Source organism: Sorex fumeus, unplaced genomic scaffold, assembly GCF_029834395.1.
Source record: "Sorex fumeus unplaced genomic scaffold, SorFum_2.1 ptg000045l, whole genome shotgun sequence".
Classification (NCBI taxonomy): Eukaryota; Metazoa; Chordata; class Mammalia; order Eulipotyphla; family Soricidae; genus Sorex; species Sorex fumeus.
Window position 1 is genome coordinate 9,265,010 of NW_026606102.1, and position 8,442 is coordinate 9,273,451.

Sequence of the window (8,442 nt, forward strand, 5' to 3'; positions counted from 1 at the left end):
GCTGTGTCTAAAGCTGCATTTGGAGAAAAGGGCGGGATGGTGAGTGGCGGTCGGGGGGGGGGGGGGTGGCAGGGTGTGGAGGTTAGGAGTCAGCACCTGCAGATGCTTGAATCCAAGTGGAAACAGAGTCCTGAGGTTCCCCATCCATTTCCAAACACCTCCCACCTCCCCTTTCTCTCTCAGATCCTAACCCCGGGTGCCTTCAAATCCTCCATTCAGCCCTACGCAATACAAACAACCTGGCGTTCATTACATTTGATCATTCATCCAAGATGTTATTTATTCACTCTCACATGCACATGTACAAGCAAGAAAGTACACACAGGACAAAGAAGGAAAAATGGTGATAACGCTCTTAAGCCACTTAATTGAGCAATCAGGACACGAAGCTTTATCTGGTTGCCTAAAGAGAAATTTCCTTTTGCTTAAGTCAGTCTTCAGTTGCTACTTACAACCCAAGCATGCTGTGAGGTGGTATGATAAAGCCTCGCTTGCCAGGCTCAAATAAGAAACCTTTTGCTTACCTTCTGAGCTCAGCCCAAATATCACTTCCTCAGGGAAGCCTTTCCTGATTGCTCACACTGTGCCCTCTTACCTAGCTGTGCCTCAGTCAGTAGGACCCTGAATTTCCCCCTCTGTTTGTTCTTAGCACTTTCCTAGTTTGTTGGTTTATTATCCATACTCTCCCTTGCTGATTTGTAGGCTCTTGGAGGCAGGTAAAGGGTTTCTTTTGCTGACCCTGTGTCTCCCAGAGCTACCACCGTACCCTACATAAAATCACCCCCTAGTGCATATTTGTGGAAGGAAGGAATGAAAAAGCAAACATCTATAGAAGTAAACAAGCATGACGAAGGAAAGTCTACCTTCATGTCTTCCCTGTGACTAGAAAGCTGATCAACTCACTCATTTTTCATGTTGACAAATGACTTTGTATGCGATCATTGCCTGATGTATTTCAAAACAGTTTTAAATTTACTTTGAAATGTGCCATTATTTCATCCCCTCAGGAGCAGGTGCTATTCATCCCTGCCCCCCTCCTGCGACTGTTCCTTTGGCATTCATGACAGTTAAGCAAACCCCTTCCTGGATTTTTCTTCTGCAGGCTCTGGGTAACTCATCACTCATTGCTTGAGAATAATGACCAGGGAGGTTGCTGAACCGTGTAGGAGTCTGGCCACCTTGCTACTGAGCACTCAGCTATTGGCAAAGGAAATGCAGACGATTCTGCCACCCACACCCTTCTAACAAAGTCATCAGTATTCAGTAGGGATCTGGGCTGGGGGGGTGGATTGGTGATGGCAAAATGGATTTGGAGCTTGGGCTAGACTGAAACAGCTGTGGCATCTCTCAGGAGTGTTTTAGGAAAACAAGCTAGTATAGCAAGTGATATGTTTTGTTGTTTGTTTTTTTTTCTTTGTCTTTTGGGGTCATACCTGGCAATGCTCAGGTGTTACTCCTGGCTCTACATTCAGAAATTACTTCTAGCAGTGCTCAGGGGACCAAATGGAATTGAACCTGGGTTGGCCTCATGCAAGGCAAGGACCTTCCCCACTGTCCTATCAGTCTGGCCCAGCAAGTAATTTGTGTTTTGTTCTTGGGACATGCCCAGTAGTACACAGAGTTTACTTCTGGCTCCACGCTCAGGGATCACTCCCAGTGGTTTTGGGACACCATATGAAATGCTGGGACTCAAATTTGGCTCTACTGCATATAAGGTAATTGCCCCGCCCACTGTACCCTAGCCCTGCAGTTGGTTTGTTTTTCTGAAGTCTTAGTTTGTCCTCAAGACTGCAGGTTTGGAGGGGCCAGGGCTTAGGGTGGGTAGAAACTCTCCTCAGCTATTTCCCATCATTGGACAGTGTCCATTATAAGTGCAGACTCGCCAGGAAGGAAGCTGGCAGCGAGTTTCCATACCAGAGGTCCTATCTCACATTGATCAAAAGATGTTTTGCAAATCAGGAATTGCCCACATGCCCTTTGCCAAAGGAGTTCTGGTTAAACTGGTTTGGAAACACAGAACAGGTGCTTTTCTCAGAAAATGTAGAGTCCCCTAGAGCAAAAAGAAACCTAAGGTAGGGCTGAGTGGATAGCCTGGTGGTCAGAGGCATGTGCTTTTCCATGTGACTTCCATCCCCACCATTGTATCCCCACACCCACCATGTACTACTAGGTATGATGTTCTCTGGCCTTGAGCAGCAGATCTACTTGACTGGGAATTCCTAGGAATTTCCCCCAGACCTCATAAGCAGGATTTGGGAGTGGAGGGAGCTTGATTGACTTCATTTAACTCTGATTCTGGCACTTATTTTACCAAGAATTCCTCTTCCTTGTAACTACTAAGAACAAGAAGGAGGCCATCCAGGGGATTGACGGTCTGAGCACAGGTGGTTACTGGCCATCCCTGTATCACAGACATCTATAGAGCAACCTGTTAATTCACTGGTGCATCAATTCATTATGTGTCTAAGCTCAGTTGAGGTGCCCACTCTGTGTGGCATCTTGGGCAAGGAGCAGGCCTGCAGATATGATAAATGCCTGCTGATAGCCACAGTCTAGTGGACAAGACAAAATTAATGAATTTCATAATGAAGCATTTAATTGCAGCTGCGATGAGTGCCACAAAAGAGAAACCAGGGGTTCTGGCTTCTTAAGTAATGGGATCAAGGAGGTGGCTTGAGGGCCATCAGGGAAGCTTGGGCCAACTGCCCTGGTTTGCCAGGTAACCTCCACTGCTGAAATAACTCAGGGTCAAGTGACCCAAGATGGCTGGTAACCCGAGCAGAGTGTGACTTCTGAGGTATGGGGTGTACACAGTTTTCTTGTAGTGCATGCATTCATGATGGACGGCTGTTGGCTGTTATGCATGAATGATCACAAACATTAGCTGTAGGTCAAGGATCACAAACGGGCCTGTTACTGGGATCACACTTAGTGTATGAGGTATGACTAGGGATCAAACTTGAGATTCTATAGAAGGATTTCTTAAGTTTTTCCTCTTTTGACCCAAGGAAGTCAATTTAGGCAAGCTCTGTCAGAAAACTTTGGATTCAATACACAGGTGATTTTTTGATTTGTTTGGGGGCTATGCCCAGCAATGTTAAAGGCTTACTCCTGACTGTGCTCAGGAATCATTTCTGGCAGTGTTTAGGGAATCATATTTGATATTATGGATCAAACTGGGGTCAGGTGCATGCAAAGCAAGTGCCTTAACCCCTGTATTATCTCTTTGGCCTGGTGTTGATTTGGGATTAATTTTTGGCCATTGTTCAGAAATCTTTGACTGTCGCCTCACTTTTTGCAATCCCATATTCAGTTATGTGAACCCATATGGGATGTGACCCACAATATAAGAAGCTGCGTTTTAACGTTGGCTGCTCAATGCCTCTTTGCAAACCACAACACCCAAAAGGAGAGGGAATAAAAGGGAAGGCCCTGCCACTGAGGTGGGGTCGGGTGGTGGGGAATGGGGTGGGGGTGGTGGGAGGGATGCTGGGAACATTGGTGGGGGAGAATGGGCCCACTGGTGAAGGGATGGGTAAATGATCATTGTATGACTGTAATATAAACACAAACGTTTGTAAGTTTGTAACTGTACCCCACGGTGATTCACTATATATATATATATATATATATATATATATGCTGCGTTCTACCTGAACCATCTCTGCCCCCATAATTATGAAATCAACTCCCATTTTTAATACAAAATAAGTTCTTTTAGCTCTTAAAAAATGGAGCCAGAGTGATAGTATAGTAGATTGGGCATTTTCCTTGCACGTGGCCAACCCAAGTTTGATTCTTGGCATCCCATTTGGTCCCTCAGGACTTGAGTGCAGAGCCAGGAGCAACCCCTAAGCATTGCTTGATGTGATCATAGAACCAGCCTCCCCACTCCAAAAAAAAAAACAACCCCAGATAACAAAACAAAACCATAGATTAATAACGCTCACCAGACAGTAGTATTGCTTAGTGCTTGTAGTTTTCTTCTGTCTGTGCCCAGTACCTTAGACATCAGACGAGATGTCTAAGTACTTGTTTGAACCAATAAAATGTAAGAAGGCATGCCTTGCTTTGGAACAGAATCATGTAAAACAAACACAGGATGCGATTCTCCATCTTCTATGAAGTGGGCACTGGTGCACCTCTCCTCGAGGCCCTTTGCTGGTGGGTGCCCAGCTGCTTTGAAAGTTGGAACACTGACGCTTCTCAGCTCTCTCTGCTCAATGGAGCTTTAAGACCCTGGGAAGCGACTTCTCTTCAGTGTGCCTTAGTTTACTTGTCTCCAATAGGAGACTCCCTACTCCAGGCTGTCAATGTGAGGATTCGGACACATGTGTGGAAGCTCTCAGAGCAGTTTGGCACATGGTTAGCGCTCCAGTTACTCACGTTTCCCCGGCTTTGCTTTGTCTGGTGCAGTGTGATAATCCAGACCAGGGGTGGGAGAGTCAGAACCTGTCACAAAGGATGGCTTTGAGTATCAGATGAGGGAGCGCAGCCCAGAGTGTCACATGGGGCTGGGGTGTGGAAGTTGGAATAAGAACCCTGCAGGGGACTGACACTAACTCCACTGCGCATTTGCCAGGCATAGCATTTTGTTTTCACACATTTGAGCTGGAAGTCACTCTACACTCAATTTTTTTAGAAATAGAGACAGAAGTGAAATAAAGTTGCATAACCAATACTAATGTTAACATTAGAATAGAACTTTGACAATTTAAGATAAACTAATATTTAGCCACACAAAAAACTATGTTTGCTATATTTAGTCATAGAAAAGTGTTGGATAGTTACTTATTTTTAGAAGGATTAACATGTGTTTGTTTAATTGTGCAGATAGTATACAGTTGCATGTTACTACAGATATATAGTAGTCTCCATCGAGCCTTTCATTTAAAAAAATTTTTTTTCAATAAATTGAAATTCACAGAAAGGTTTTCAAAGATTAATTAAAGTACTTTGTATGTATCCTTCACAAAGCTGTCGCCAATCTCAACACTATATCAAAGTGGTAACATGTGTCAAAACTACTGGTAGATTATTGTGAACTCAATTCCAGGCTTGTTTGGGTTGTTTTTTTTTTTTCATACTTCACCAATTTTCTCACCGTCCAGGGTCTAATCTAGAGGTTTCTGAATTTCAGATGAAGTAACAAGAGATTTAAGTGAGGTAATAAAAAACTTGTTTGCTAATGAAAAAAGGATTTGACACTAAGGGTAGCAGAATTAGAGATTCAGAATAGGAGATTTGCTCCCCCCAGCCCAATCCCCATGTGTTCAAAACCATGCCACTCTTGATACTCACACTCTTTGGGAACTGTTACTGTAGGAAAGGGTCTTATTACTGTGGATAATAGCCTTGCCCAGTTTAAAACAGGTTTGGAATAGAAAGTTCTTTGGTTATCATTGGACCCACAGAGTGGGCAAGAAGCTTACATGAGTGTGTGTGTGTGTGTGTGTGTGTGTGTGTGTGTGTGTGTGATGGGGGGTTGGGTTTGTAAGTCATGTCACTGCCACTGTCAAAAGGTGGGGACAGGAGGAAGGCAGGCTGGTTGTGTTGAATGCCTGCCTTGGAGGTACATGATATAGATGAGGATTTCTCAAGGTGGGGGGACGCATCCCTTAGGAAGCGCAGGAAGGACCCAGATGTGAAGTAGAAGTCTCAGGTACAATTGGGGGTGGAGGTGCGGTACTTTCTCCTTGCTTGCTTAGAACCACTAAGAAAAGTCTTTTTTTTTTCCTGAAAAGAGTGGTAGGTCAATACATTTGGGAACCTTCAATCAAAAGACTGGTAAATACAGAAGAATGACTTAAAGGTCTTTTCTTTTAAAACTTCCAATTTGAGTTCCAGCGATTCTTAGAACACCGAATTTAAATATCCATGATGCGGCAGGGCCTCTACTTTTTTTTTAACTTATACTTACTTCTGTTTGTCCAAAGACACAAAGCTTGCTAGTGGCCAGGTGAGGGTTAGAACTCGAGACAATGGAACACTGTTGTTCTTTTGCACCCAAAGCGTTCTTCTTTCACATTTCATAAAACATAGACGAAGGATAAAAAAGAAAGGAAATAAAAAGAAGCAATAGCCCCATTGAAGTGGGGGCCTCTAAGGAGACCCCTTCTCTCCTGCTGTGCATTTGGCTGAGAGGCTGATAGAATGCCCCAGGAAGGAGCCAGCCCAGTGAGGTTTGGCCTGTGAAGGTTTGTGGTGGGGATGCTGGCTTGAAGTAGAGATTTAAACCTCAGATGAGCATAGAAAGGAATCCTGTGTGAACTTGGTTAAAACTAGCACTTGGGGGGGGCACGGTGGGCCTGGGAGGGAGCCAGCACCCATATCAATAAACAGAGGCCCTGCCAGCACCCAGTTCTGAACAAGGTTTCCTGGGGATTGCCCAAGTTGAATTTCCAGGCCAGATGTTTGGGAAACTTCCAAGTTGATTTGAAGGGGCATGGTAACTCCCCCTGCCCCAAACAAAAACACCAAAATAAATAAACTGGAATTTTTTTTTTAAAAAAAAACATGGCATTAGGTATTTACACCCTATTTACAAAGCTGCATATGTTTCTTCTGGGTTATATTTGATTTTTTCCTTCATTGAGAAATGGGGAGACATCACAATGACTGATATGCCAAGGAGAGGACCCTGACTATCCTTGAGCACCCTCCTCATCCCCCCCCATCCCTTTTGTATGACAGGATGCCCTCAATTACTCTTTGTTGGGTGGGTGGGGGACAGTCAGAGAAAGATGGAGTCAACCATCTGCTACCAACCCCAGTGAGCAATTTAATTTTCTCTTGTTCCCATAGAGTAGGATTTTGTAGGCACATAAATAACCATCAGTCTGCTTAATCAGGAACTTTATGTCTGAAGGGGCGGACGTAGTCAGGCCATCGCCACTGACCCAGGTCTGTAGGGAGGACATCTCACACTTCGATGAGAACCCCCTGGCAAAACGTGCCAGGCAGGGAATCTTCCTGAGAGATCACACAGCCTGACACTGCCTTCCAGATGTGAGGTGAGAAACTAGAGAGGACAGGATGGCTCCAGCCAGGCAGGGTACAGGAAAAGCTGGAATGACACAGTTCTGGTTCCCAACTTCAGGTCTCCAGTATAACCCAGTGTGAAATGGATGGTTTGACTACATGGTTCTGGAAGGAGGAGGGCAAGCGTGTCAATAAAGATGGGCTGGAGAGACCAAAGAATAGTACTCATGATAATGACAACTACACAATCTAATGTGAGGATCAGTGCTGAGCAGGCAGGTTAGTGTGCAGTTAACTGATTGGACTCTGGAGCTCGGCTGCCCGTGTTCAACTCCTAGTTCTGTCACTTAGTGGTTTATGACTTTTGGAAGTTACCTAAACTCCAAGACTTATAGCAGACACTGCAAGTTCTTGGTGCTGATACGTGCACATCTCTCTGCTACCAACAATAATTTCAGCCCAGTTTTCCATCTGCATCTTCGTTGGAGGTCTCACCTTGATCCTCTAGAATTCATTCTGTCAATGAGCATGATAACCTCAGAGTCTCCTGGGGGCAGCGTTTGATTGCTGTCATTTGTGGGGATATAAATGCCCCAATTCCCTGCCTGGCCTCTTTGCTAGGATAATTCCCAGGCAGGTATTTTGCAACATTTCCCAGTGTTCCTTGCAGGAACTTTGCTTCTCCACGCTAATGGGTCAATGCTTCTGCTGTTGACTAGCTTCCTTTCCCCAGTTGTTACTTAGGATCTTAGCATCTTCTCCATAAACTACTTGTACTCAAATCCTAGTCTCAGCATGTGGTTTTTTTTTTAAACCCAGGCTGAGACAATGAGGCAGCTCTTTTTTTTTTTTTTTTAACTTTTTGGGTCACATCCTGCAAGGTACAGGGGTTACTCCTGGCTCTGCACTCAGGAATTAATTCTGGAGGTGCTCGGAGGACTAAATGGGATGCTGGGAATCGAACCCAGGTCGGCCGCATGCAAAGCGAATGCCCTACCCATTGTGCTATCGCTGCAGCCCCCAGTGCCACAACTTTTTACCTCTCAAGTCAGATCCATGATAGTTTCTGTATCAAAGACTGTTACATGGGCTGTAAATGACAAAGAAAGGTATTTGATCTTAGTAAAAAATCAAGAACCCCATTAGACACATGCACAGCAAGGATCCTACCCACTGTACTATCTCTCCAGCTCAAAAATTTTCAAGGACTTAAAAGCTGTTAAAGAGTGGGAGAAAAGTCAGGTAGGAGACAAAAAAATATTGGATTGGCACAATTATTGGCACAATATGCAGAATGTTGTTCACTGGGGAAGGAGATTCTAGTTAGAGAGTGAGGCCCAAAATGAGAGACTCATAAAACTGGTGACAATGTTTTTTAAACCTCTTTTATGTTGGTCTCAATATCTTGTTTAAAAATCCAGTTATTGGGACATACCATCAGGCTATCACTGGAAATAGAAG